Raw genomic sequence first — 13,363 nt, forward strand, 5'->3', positions numbered from 1 at the left:
GCCCCCCCATTCCTGTGGCCCGGGCCCGAGGAGTGGGATGGAGTAGGAGGGGTGGGGTAGGGGGCGCGGGCCGCGGCCGGGGAGGGGCCAGAGGCACGGGCGCGCGGTGGGGGTGGTGCGGCACAGGCGCCGGAAGTTCGCTCCATTCCGGGCGGACTGCCCGCCCCCGGCCCATGCCCGCCCGCCCCTCGCCATGTATGGCGCTTCCTCCCCGGGCCCTACAAGGCGCTTCCTCCCTGTCCTAGGCCCATACAAGGCGCTTCCTTCCCGGCGCGTCTGGCAGACGGCCCGCGGGCGGCTGTGGGCGGGAGCCAGCGGCCAGGGGATCCGCTGCCAAGGAGGGGGCGGCTGGCGGCGCTGGGAACGCGCGGCCTGGCCTCTTCGCGGCCGGGCCTGGCTGAGGTAAACGCGGACAGGCGGACTGAGGAGTCTGTATGTAGGCATGGTGTCTTGCTCCATCCCCAGGTCTGAGGTTCCCACCGGCTCCACCGGTTTCATTTTTTTGCCTCCCTCTTCTTCCCCATTTCTGAACACAGCACGCCTTGCTGGAGATCCCTCCGCGGTTGCCAACCCCGGGCCTGAAGCCCCAAATCCTAAACAACTGTGTGAGGGCCTACCGCTCCTCCCTCACTGCTCCCCTTATGTGTCGCAAGTTGGTGTTTGTTATTTGTTCTTGCCGCCCTCCTTGCTGTTGTTTCTTGAGGCTTCCTGCCTTTACTCAAGCTGTCGGCCCTCCCTGGAGTGCCTTTCCCAGGTACAACTGCTACTCATCCTTTACCTGGTTGAGACATGCGGCCTTCTGGAAATCCTTCCCGCCCCCAACTCCTAGGCACGTTATGCACTTAACACAGTATTATATACCTTTTTATTTATTGAGACTGCTGTTTGATCTTACTCCTCTTTGCATTCCTGGTGCCTAGCTCACTGAGTTATATCTGTGTGAGGAGAAAGAGGGGAAAGGACCCCGTTTTTAGGCCAACTACACCGTTTTTTAGTCCGTTTCACCTTGGACAGGCGTCCCTGACTTCAGGCTGGGCCCCTAACACGCTGTGCGGTGCATCCTGTGGTCTGGAAGTTTGTGAGCCCCAGAACTCTATCTACATCAATAGTTTGACTCTGTAGAGAAAATTAGAGGGATGGTGTGGGGTCAGCCAGAGCTGGGGCAGGTATACAGCTGCAGTGGGGATGAGGTCTGGAGCAGGGCAGACTGGGTGCCCCTACCACCCAGAATGGCCTTTGCTCAGCCTGACAATTCTGGTTTATCCACTGCAGGAACCAGCAAGTCCTTACAGGCCCTTCCAACAGCACCTCCAGAGATTTAAACGTGGTTCAATCACATGGTTACTCTGATCTGTCTGCCTGGAGATGAGCACAGGTCAGAGTGAGGGACCAGACCTCAGCACAGACCAAACCAGCAGCAGCAGCTCAAACGCCATCCTCCAGCTCTTCCAGAAGTGCAACACATCATCAACGTACAGGCATTCTGGTGGACCAACCCGTGAGACCCTGACTGTTCTGCTTCAGGTGAGGCAGGGAAAGAAAAGCTCAGCAGGGAATATGCCCTAGAAGGGGCTTCTAGCACCAAGCAGCCTCTAGACTTGATCACTCACAGGTTTCCAGTTTTTTGGTTGTGCACATGTGTGTATATGTGTGTGTGTGTGCGTGCACGCACGCACACACACACACACACACACACAGTGAATAAGGTCAAAAGATAAGGAGCTTTGTTGGTTTCCCTGACTCCAGGTGGGCTGAGTGCCTGTGAATTGGATGCATGGAGAGGAGATGATCTCTGAAGTCCAGGACTGAGGGTTTAGGGGTTAGCTTTTGGGGAAAAAAACTGGGTTTCACGGCCTGGACTGCACACCCAGGGCCTAGGATTCCGCTGGCCTTGTTTTCCCTTCTAAGGCTTCAGGCTCCTAGCAGCCTCCTCTTCCCAACTATTGTCTGGGATTGTGGGTAATGTAGTCCAGGGGCCAGCTTCTGTGTGGTGCTTGTTCCTGCCCTCCCCTCCTCTCCTCTCCTTCCCCCTTCCAGCCACCACCCCCTTCTGCTCCAGGCTGAGGGCAGCACTGGGTGAGAAGGCGGTGCTTGCTCCTGCAGGGCTGGGAGATCCCCTGCTGGAAACCAACTAGCTATTTATAGCTGAGCCTAGCAGAGGGGGAAGGCCTGAGAGAGAAACCAGGGAGCTCCAGCAGCCTCCTCTCCAGCTACAGAATTTACAGGAACCCCAGGCCTCTGCTGGGCAGGTCTTGTGTTCTATTCTGGGTGAAAGGGCTTTGAGCCTCAGAAAGCCCTATGAAGCACTAGGGATACTGGGGTTGCTCCTTGCTTTGAGAGAGTGAGGCTACTACTTGGGCCTCTCTAAGGGTGGGGATATTTGGAACCCGGAAACTGATAAGCTGAGATTTTTGCAAAAAAAAGCCAGTGTGACACCCAGTATGATGGTCACCTAATACTTATATACATTTTTCTTCTCAACTGTTTTCCTGTGCTTGCTTTCTCAACCAAGTTATTATCTTTAAGGACAGGAACCAAACCTCTTGTCGGTAACACCAATGCTGTCTTCATGCTATAACAAGTGATCTTGCCAAAAGGAAAAACCAAACCCTCCCTACCAAGAATGGGTTGGGTGTGATTTTTATTCCCACCACTACCCAATCTTTCTCCCAGTGCCCTGTGCCTTTCTCATCGGAGCACCAAATTTTTACTTGACTGGGTTCTTCACTAGATTGGGCAGTCCTTATTGACATGGATGGGTCTGTCTTGTTGACTATGATAGCCCCATTGCCTAGCATCATAAATAATTGATGAATGAATATGAATGAATGAATATGAGACTATGATAGCCAGTACTGTTTGTGGAGTACTTGATACATACTTGTCACATTTATTTATTTATTTTTGAGAAAGAGCATGAATGGGTGAGGAGCAGAGAGAGAGAGAGAGAGAGAGAGACTCCCACATGGACTCTATGCTGACAAATATGGGGCTTGATCCCAGGGACTGTGAGATATCACCTGAGCCATAATCAAGAGTCTGAGGCTCAACTGAGCCATCCAGGAGCCCTTTCACTGTTACATTTAATCACAGGGTTTTACAGGTTGGAAAACAGCTCTGTTTAAGTATCTTTCACCAAGATCTTGTTAAGTGGTAGAGTTGTGATATGAACTAGTATCTGACTTCAGAGTATTGCTTAGCCATCGCAAGAGGTTGCCTTTATGCTGGCACCCAGTAGGTACCTCTGGCTCCCAAGCAGATAGATGGGTGAGGTGGTTAGATGAGGTGGGCAGACATGGTTGACCTGGCCTGGCCCCATGACACAGCTAGTGCAACCAGCCAGGAGAGCTGCCAGGGAATCCTCAGAAGCTTAATGAGAAAGACCTACCCTTATCTGCCAGAGAGAAAGTTCTGAGGCAGGTGCCATGGGGGCTGGAAATGACAGACAGGCTCTGAGGGCTGAGCATTGGTGTTGGGGGGCTCCTCAGATGTTACCAGGGACCTCTTGTTTCTTGAGTAGATTTTTTTAGTCCTCTTCTTCCTTCAGTAATTTTCAACAGCATTTAACTTGTATGTGACTATCTCTTCTTTTTTATAAATATTTTTACTTATTTTTGAGAGAGAGAGACAGAGCACAAGTGGGGGGAGGGGCAGAGAGAGAAAGAGAGAGGGAGACACAGAATCCGAAGCAGGCTTCAGGCTGTGAGCTATCAGCATAGAGCCCGAGGTGGGGCTCGAACTCATGAACCCCGGGATCAAGACCCGAGAGGAAGTCAGATGTTTAACTGACTGACCCACCCAGGTGCCCCTGTTCATCTCTTATACCCTCTCTCTCTTGGCTTATATGTTTTGAACAATGTTCTAGTTGGATATTAAGTGCTTCAGGACTCAGCCCCATGCTCTCTTCTCACATATAAAAGAGATTTCAAGTTTGAAAAACAAATCTGAGTTTTCATCTCCTTGCTTAAAACCCCTGAATGGCTTTTCATAATCTTTGGAATAAAATTTCAAATTCTCAGCAAGGCCTTGAAGCTTGGCCTGTTCTGTGCTTGCTGGCCTCTCTTCCAGTTTCACATTCTATCGCATGTCTCCTTCATTCTTTGAGCTTCTTCCACACTTCCACACTGAGCTTCTTTCACCTACCTCCTTAACTATACTCTATCCCACCTCCCAAGTGTTCTCACTTTGTTTGGGATCCTCTTCCTCTTCTTTGCCTAGTTAACTCCTTTGTGCTCAGTTAAAGCATCAGTGTTTTTAGAAAAGCTTTCTCTGGATTCTGGCCAGGTCAAAGTCCTGTGCAACAGGTGTTAATTGTAATAGGGATTTCACATTCATTGGGGTGGTCCACTGGCCTGGAAACCCACTGGGATGGCAGTTGTGTGTTTTTTGCTTCTGACTGTAATGTAGGGTCTAGCACAATGCTTGACTGGGGTAGCCACTTATTTTATGTAACAAATGGAATAAACTGTTAAACTTGAACGAAATGAAAGAGAAGTTAAGCAAGGTTAAGTTAAATTATGCCCAAGGTCATGCAGTTAGTAAGTGGCAGAGTGGGACAATAGTCATCTGGTTCCAGTCCCTGTGGTCTTAACTTTCTGACCTGTGCTACCCCTCTACTTGTTAAGTACTTTTTGAAAGTAAAGGGAAAGGGAAGAAGGGAGTAACGGTATTTGAGACAAAGGGATTCCCTGTCTCCACTCAGAGTTGGAGATTAAGAATTGGAGATTAAGAATGAAAGATTAAGGGGGGCTGCTGGGTGGCTCAGTCGGGTAGTCAGAGAAGACTCTTGATTTCGGCTCAGGTCATGATTGTAAGTTGGAGCCCCAAGTGGCACTGTCAGCGAAGAGCCTGCTTGGGGTTCTCTGTCTCTTTCTCTGCCCCTTCTCTGCTTGCTCTCTCTCGCTCTCTCTCAAAATAAATAAATAAACTTTAAAAAATTTAAAAGAATGAAAGATTAAGATGGTAGCTGTCCTTGTGGTGAGCATAGCAACTATAGAGTTTTGGAATCAGTGTATTGTAAATCTGAAGCTAATGTGATATTGTTTGTCAACTGTATTTCAGTTAAAACAAAAGAAAACACTGGAATAGGATAAATAGGTCTGGAGGAAAAAAAAAGAAAGATTACATTCTGCCAAAAGAGATCTATGAATGGCCAATAAGCACCTGAAAAGATGCTCAACATCATTAGCCTTCAGGAAAATGCAAATGAAAACCAGAATGACATCAGCAATGAACAATCCAAAAAGGAAATTAAGAAAACAATTCTACAGTAGCATTCAAAAGAATGCCTAGGCATAAACTTAACCAAGGAAGTAAAACATTTGTACACAGAAATCTACAGAATGCAGTTGAAGGAAACTAAAGACCTAAATAAATGGAAAGACATACTATATTTGTTGATTGGAAGACTTAATATCTTCAAAATGATAATATTACTTAAACCAATCTACAGATTCAGTGCAATCTGTATCAAAATTCCAGTGGTCTTTTTGCTGAAATGGAAAAGCTGATCCTCAGATTCATATAGAATTACAAGGAGCCCTCCCAATGCTTCAGTACGTTCACCAACCTGGAAGCTCGCTGAAACCCATAATTTAGGGGTTTTAAGGGAAGCATCATTATGTAGACATTGTTGACTAAATCATGGACCATTGGTGATTAACTTACCCTCCAGCCTCTTTCCCCTCCCTTGAATTGAGACTGAAAGTTCCAACCCTGTAATCACACTTTTCTGCCAACCAGGCTCCATCCTGAAGCCATCTAGGGGCACCCAGACACCAATTCATCTCATTAGCATACAAAACACTCTTATCACTATGCAAATTCCAAGGGTTTTAGGAATTGTATGTATACCTGGAACTGGGGACAGAAACCAAATATATATAATTAAAAATTCTTTAAAAAAATAGATTTTTTTTTTAATTTTTTTTTCAACGTTTATTTATTTTTTGGGACAGAGAGAGACAGAGCATGAACGGGGGAAGGGCAGAGAGAGAGGGAGACACAGAATTGGAAACAGGCTCCAGGCTCTGAGCCATCAGCCCAGAGCCTGACGCGGGGCTCGAACTCACGCACCGCGAGATCGTGACCTGGCTGAAGTCGGACGCTTAACCGACTGCGCCACCCAGGCGCCCCTAAAAAAATAGATTTTTAAAATAACTTTTTTAACATCCATTTTTTGAGAGAGTGTGAGGGGGCGAGAGGGGCAGGGAGAGTGGGAGACAAAGAATCTGAAGCAGGCTCCAGGCTCTGAGCTGTCAGCACAGAGCCTGATGTGGGGCTCAAACACACGAACTGTGAGATCATGACCCGAGCCAAAGTCAGATGCTTAACCAACTGAGCCATATGGGTGCCCTTTAATACATATTTCTTATTGTATCATACTCCTCAACAATAAAAAGGAACAAACATACAACAACATGGATGTATCTAAAAAATTCATCTGAATGGAAGGAGCTAAGTCAAAGAAGCGTGAACATATAAAAGGCTACATAGGGGTGCTTGGGTGGTTAAGTTGGCTGAGCATCCAGCTCTTTAGTTTTGACTCATGTCATGATCTCATGGTTCATGAGATTGAGCCTTGAGGTTGGGCTCTGCACTGAGAGTGAGGAACCTGCTTGGGATTCTCTCTCTCTGCCCCTTCCACACTCGTGTGTGCGCTCTCAAATAAAATAAACTAGAAAAAAAGTACAACCAAAGAAAAAGACTACGTATTACATTAGTCCAGTAATACAGAGTTTCTAGGAAAGGGCAAACTGGAGAGACAAAGCTGATCAATCGTTGGCTAAGGCTGGGAGTGGGACCAGGATTGACTGCAGAAGGGCACAGAAGACCTTTTGGGGGTGATAGACACTGGATTATGTTGTTTGCATAACTGTACAGATTTATTCCAGAGAGCCATTAAACTATATTTACAGTGGACAAATTTTAATAGTATATAAATTATACCTCAATAAATAGACCACAAAAAAAAGTGATAGCAAGATGAAAAAAATCAGTGTCCTGAAATCTAAGTGGCATCCTGGCCTTTGGATCAAGACAGGACCAACTCATCTGCCTCTCCAAACTCACTTCTCATGTGTCCAAGCTGCCCTGCTGCTTCCCAGGTGGGTCAGGCACTCCCAGATGATGTGGGAGCCACCCTTATATTCTAACACTCCTCCCTCTGTCATTCCTTGCTAATTGCCTCTGCCGCTGAAGGGGAGGGATAGTGCCTGTGTTGTTCACCGTGTTCCAGCATCTAGCACAGGCGCAGCACACAAGAAATGTCTGTAAAAGCTTGAATGGAAGATTTATATCAGGGTTAATCTAAGTGTCATTTAAGGAATAGAGGAGGCAGTGGGCTCTGTCTGTGGAAATAGAAAGCTAAGGAGACTGGGTTTCTAAGGCCCTTTGCTCAGTTCCCCAGGGAGAGTCAGAGCCCCTTTGGTGCTACATCTCTTTGTAATCAGATTTTGACACAGGTGCAAGGGAGGGCCTCTAGTGCTGAGCACGGGAATGCAACTTCATCTAGAGGAACTTTACTTCCTCTTCCCTAGGTGACATCCTGCCATATTACTGATAGAGTCCTCTTCTGCAGGCTTTTCAGTGGGGATTGTATCGTGAGCTGGTTGTTCCATTTCCACCCCTTGGGGAGCCTAGGCTGAGAATGTACTTGGCTCTGGACAGCCATGTAACATGGGGCAGGTGTCCCCACGTCACTCCCATGATTTTTCCTCCTTAAACTAAGCTGTCTCCCACCTACCTTCCTCCCAAGTAGCAGAATATCCCTGCATCTTTGCCTTTATCTTAGAAGATCTTTGCCATTCATTCCTCAGAGAACCTCTCTCTGAAGTTTTCACTCTTCTTTCCTAGTCTTCAGCGTTCCCTGGGAAATGGATTTACCCTCTAGGTTTCCTTTATGTGGGGAAGGAGAACTGAGCAGAAGGGGCTGAGCCCAGTCAGGGTCTCTCAGCAGAGCGGAAGAGCAGGAAATCTGACAGGGAAGCCTAGATGGAGCTAATTTGGAACCCTGGGGGCTGGAGAAGCAAGTTAATCTACACACTCAAGCCAACCCTGACTCACAGGGAAGTGACTTCAAAACAGCTTTCATAACCCCTCTGGATGTTGGCCACCTTCCCCCTCCCCAATGTCTTTGGCATCAAGCCATTCTCTGATCCTCCCTTTTCTCATCCTTAACAAGGGGAAGAATGGGGTTGTGATGAAGAATAACAAGACCATCCATGTGTTAAGAGCAAAGAATTTGTAGCTGTAACGTCACGTGTTCATGTTGGCTTTGCTAATCTGCTGCATAAGCATAACAGGTCATTGGGTTGCTCTCTCGGCTTCAGCTTCCTTCTGTCTTTAAAAAACAATTTTTTTTTTAACGTTTATTAATTTTTGAGAGACAGAAGAAGACAGAGCATGAGCGGGGAAGGGGCAGAGAGAGGGAGACACAGAGTCTGAAGCAGGCTCCAGGCTCTGAGCTATTAGCACAGAGCCTGATGCAGGGCTCAAACTCATGAACTGCGAGATCATGACCCGAGCCGAAGTCGGACGCTCAACCGACTGAGCCACCCAGGCGCCCCCAGCTTTCTTCTGTCTTTAATGAGATTGGATTAGCAACGTTAATTGGATTGGAGTAGCAAGGTCCCCTTTAAGTACTAAAATTATGGTTCCTTAAGAAGTGAAAGTATGGAGCAATAGAAGAGCTGTGTGTGACTGTAGACAAAGGACTAGAGTGTCTAATGATACTCTTGTCCTGAGAAAGGGCTCTAGGCTCCCAGGTACAGCTCTGCCTCCTTCCCATCATGCCTGAGTTGCTCACTAAGCTAGGGGTCAAGCGATCCCCAAGAAGCCCTGTTCTTTACATGGCCTCATCTCATCCATCCATCAGCACCAGACCAACCCCAAAGTGTTTTTGTTTTTTTTTTAAATATTTTATTTATTTTTATTCCGTAGAGATTACACCCAATGAGGGCCTCAAACTCACAACCTTGGGATCAAGGGTCACATGCTCTACCAGGTGCCCCCACTCCAAAGTGATTTTATCTCTGTGGTGTGTGACAGTAGCTCCTCTCTTGGCCCTGCCTCTGCTCTGCTTTCCAGTCTGGGCCCAACTCCCAGGCAGTCCCCCAGCCCCACTGGCTGACTGCGTAAGGATTTCTCCTGAGCTGTAAACCCTGTAGCAGAACTTCTAAATTACGACCTCTGAGTCAAACCCACATTCTCAGTGAAAACCAAACTTGAATGAAGATTCAAACCAAAGTTGTTTTAAATGCCTTGTGAACCAGTTTGAACCTAAGCACTCATTATCGCACTATTCTATAATGGATGTTCATGATGACTCTAAACTGTTAAAGATAAATGATCCGTTTTTCTTTTACATTTCTGAAATTTCAAAACCTTCCTTAATGAATTCGTCTTATTTAAAATCCCTTGATGCTTCAATATATATATCTCCTAAGAAAAAGGGTATTCTCTTACATAACCACAGTAGAGTTATCAAATCCAGGATATTTAAGATTGATACCATACTTTTATCTATAGTCCATATTCTAATTCTGTTGTTCTACAGATGACCTATTAAGAGCAGGGACATTTGGGGAAAGAAGTTCTAAAATATCCCCAAAGCAATTTATTCATCAATTGAAAGTCCTCCAAAAAAAGAGCAGGGACAGATACCCTAGTCTCTGAGAAATTCCATTATGTGTGTACATTCTTCTATGAAGGTGCTGGATCAATTATAGGGATCTTGTACAGAGTCCAAGGGAGCTCTTTTTATCCATCCTCAACTGTAGTTGTGCTGGGCTGACCAGTCAAAATGCTGTTGGGGGAAGGACAGGATTGCTAGATGGGTGCCTTTGAAATGAATTTGAGCTGTTGATGGTCTCTGAAAGCACGAAGGTTGGTGAGGTGAATCCACAAATCTTCTTAGCAGTACTAGCAATGGTCCTGTCCCTTTGTATTCCCTTCTTGAGTCATGAATGACCTGCAGTTACATTGGCTTTGTAATCAATTAGACTTGAGTCCCAAATTTTTCCACTTAGTAGCTTATGAACTTGAACGTGCAGATATAAAATATCCACCTCATTGCTTTTCTAAGGATTAAATAACATGATGATGTGACATAGCATTAGCGTTAACTATTTAACCAATGTTGGGGATTGCAGTTATTTTACAGATTGGTAGCTCAAAGCCCAGATGGAGACTCTTGAGTTCTCCATGGTGTTCACTCATCCCTACATCCTTTAGTAGTTTGCCCTATTTCTCGATATTTTAAGGGCAATCAAGCTGTCTCAGCTTGTCAAGATTTAATGCTCATCAAAAATCTCCCCACCAGATGCAACAAATTTATCCCACAGCCAGTATCCTTAACTCTAGCACCATCTGGCGGTTGCCAGTGTAAACTCACCCTAGTTACTTCCAGAGGACCAAGGTTGGTAGTGGTGGCACTGAGGATCAGAGCAGCTCCCGTCTGAATCTTTGCAAAAGCATGTCACATGCCTTCAATCCTTAACAATCCTTGTGGAGTAGGCATTATTACAGGTAGGGAAATTGCTGTTCAGAGACATTAAATAATTTGCCAAAGTATCACTGGCAGGATTTCTACCACAGTCAGAAGTGAGATTTGCTTGCTCGCCATGATGCTGTCCTTATGGCTTTAAGGCTGCAAAGTCTCTTTTCATTCACAGATTTCCTTACCCTGATGGGGAAACTGAGGGATAAGAAGGGACTTACCTGAAAATCACAAGGCCAACTAATGCAAAGCCAGAATGAAATGTTTGTCCTAAAAATTTGACTCTGACCTGGGCTCTTAACTGAAACCCAGGATAAGCCTCCCAAAACGAATTTCAAACTATACCTGAAACCACATTCACAGACAGGATTTAGTTACCCAAGAATCCTGGAAATGAAATGTTTTCACATGTACCTCTAGTTCCTGTTGTCCAGCCATGTCCTCAGCAACTCTGGCATCCAGTGCTTCTATACTCCTTGGCTGGTCATTTCCTATGTCCCTGGAGGCACAGTCCCACTAGGGTGGGACTTGGCAGGTGGGAGTCCCAGCAGGCCCTCAAATTGGCAACAAGGGAGAAGCTGGCATGAGGCTTAAATTCCACTTTGGCACTCAGCCCTGAATCCAGTGTGCTTGTCTGGGAGCGTCGCATGAGAACCAGAGCCAGAGAACAAAAGATGGCAAGCGCTGCAGGCCCAGACAGGCAAACACAACAGCCCACACACCCAGCACCAGTGTGCTGCCTTCCAACTTGACTTTAGCAGCACCTAGGGATGCATTAGGAGGAAAAATTATAGATCTCCACCATGCACAGGCATGTCTGCCCTTCCCAGAGGGTGACTGGGTTTCATCAAAGCTATCCTCTAAATCTGCTGGAAAATGGGCAAAAGTATGCTAAAAAGTACCATTACTGGTCAATTTTGTTAAATACGTTTTCTTAAATCTGGAGAAAGCAAATCACGGATCACACCTTGACTTTTTAAGTAGGCTTTCTAAACCACCAACTAGGAGCTCTTAAGAATCTAAATCTTTGAGAAAAACAAAATTATCTTCTCTTGACACAACCTGGAAAGCTTGCTCTTGGATGAAGTTATTTATTACTCTCCTACACAGTACCAGGTATGCAAGATCAAAGAGGCTTAGTTTCTGCTCTTCCATCTGGACGATCCAAAGGTGATGAGATGTAGAAAGAGAATCAAATGTGGGATTAGGCCTGGGGTAAGATTTGGCTTCACCACTATAGGGCTGTTGTCTGATGTCTTTTGGCCTGTTTCATCACTTGTAAAATGGGCACAACATGTACCTCCATGAAATGTTGAGTTGCATGGCATAACATACTTGAAACAGCTTTTTAAAAAGAGCAAGATTTCCCTTCGGTGGGCATGTAGAATAAGGGAAGCTACAAATTAGTTTCACCCCAGCAACTTGAACTTTCTTCCTCTCATGGTAATTTTGGGACCATGTCCTCAGGCCTCCTTTGCATATACCCTTCCATAGGCAAATGTAACAAAGACAACTAAAATTTAAGGCTGAAAAGTTATTAGCCATTACTAAACACATGCCTTGGAGAGCTTATACTGTCTCTATGGTGCAGACCCTGACAAGGAACAGTCCTAAAGAATCTCAAGCACACAAAGTGTATTCTTAAATATGGTTTAATACTCTTCTCCATTTCTGTACATCACAACACCAAGATTTCGCTGCTTAGGATCTCTCTGTAGAGGCTATAGAGAATGCAAAGGCTACGGTTTTCACCCCTCTTATTTACGTGTTTGTATGTGTAAGTGTAATACATATCAGTATATATTGATACACACATCAATATATAATGCAATATATATCACCAAAGAGAACACATTGATTAAAGAAATACAAAAATTTGGCATCATTTCCAAACTTAAATAGTAAAAATAAAAACTACAAAAGGAGCTGCATACCCTAAATGTATCATGTGAAACAACAAGCATATTCAAAAATGTAAATTTACATCCAATTTCTCTGGTCTTGTCATATCACATTAGACCCATTTACAATGGCAAAACCCTAAGGTACTGCTGTGAAGAGAGCATGTTTGCTCGCTCTTGGGTGTTCTGCAAACAAACAGCAGAGCCCAAAGCAAAAGCCTGTTCCGGTGAAGCCTCCCACGTTGGTGAATACCAAAGAATGGACTCTTCTCACTGGGGGTTGAGACATCAGGTTATACATTAAAAGACAGTCATTTGGACCTCAGAGTATACAGTGTGAGAACCAGAAGCTTTACAATTAAGACATACTCCCTTCATTCAAGTGAAACAGGATTATTGGAACGATAGGCAGGTCTGCAACCTGGGAACAAGGAGCTGGTTCAGACCAATAAAGCTACGAGTGACTGAGTCAAGTCAGTGAAGAACAGCAGTCAGGCACTAAAGTGTTAAAAGTACCCAATTTGAAAACCAAATGTACCCCACTACTCTATCAGTGTGGGAACGATACCAACTGACTTTTAAAAACCTTTGGTCCTTCAAAGTCCATTTGGTATACTTTTTTCCATTGCTACCACTGGGCACATCCTATACACTTTATTCACTGTCACCACCTCGGGCACGCCATGACCTTGCATGTCAGCTGGGGTCAAATCCAACTTAGAACCCAGCTATGAAGCGTGAGCTTCAGGTTTTCAGGCCCACTTTTGGATCCAACAATAGTTAAGTCCTTGGTGCCAGAAGCTGTGTCCCATCCCTTCCCACCCCTGCCCTTCCCACCCCTCTCCCATAATTTCTCATATGAGAGGTGCTTTTAAGTCCCATATTTGAAACAGATGCTCCAACCCCACCAGGAGGTCAGGGGTTTATAATTACATGCACAGTCATACATGTCTTGTCAGTCGTT

At 45.5% G+C, this 13,363-nt stretch overlaps 1 long non-coding RNA gene across 1 annotated transcript; it reads left to right on the forward strand.

The window, feature by feature from the left end:
- Window positions 1-212: 212 nt before the first annotated feature.
- On the forward strand, window positions 213-5,392 carry LOC121010769 (uncharacterized). Its single transcript, XR_005781359.1, has 3 exons — window positions 213-402; window positions 1,273-1,524; window positions 5,062-5,392. It is a non-coding gene; the product is annotated as an uncharacterized LOC121010769 (long non-coding RNA).
- Window positions 5,393-13,363: the final 7,971 nt, after the last annotated feature.

The sequence above is a fragment of the Herpailurus yagouaroundi genome, unplaced genomic scaffold, assembly GCF_014898765.1.
Source record: "Herpailurus yagouaroundi ecotype Mexico unplaced genomic scaffold, PumYag 192, whole genome shotgun sequence".
Taxonomy (NCBI): domain Eukaryota; kingdom Metazoa; phylum Chordata; class Mammalia; order Carnivora; family Felidae; genus Herpailurus; species Herpailurus yagouaroundi.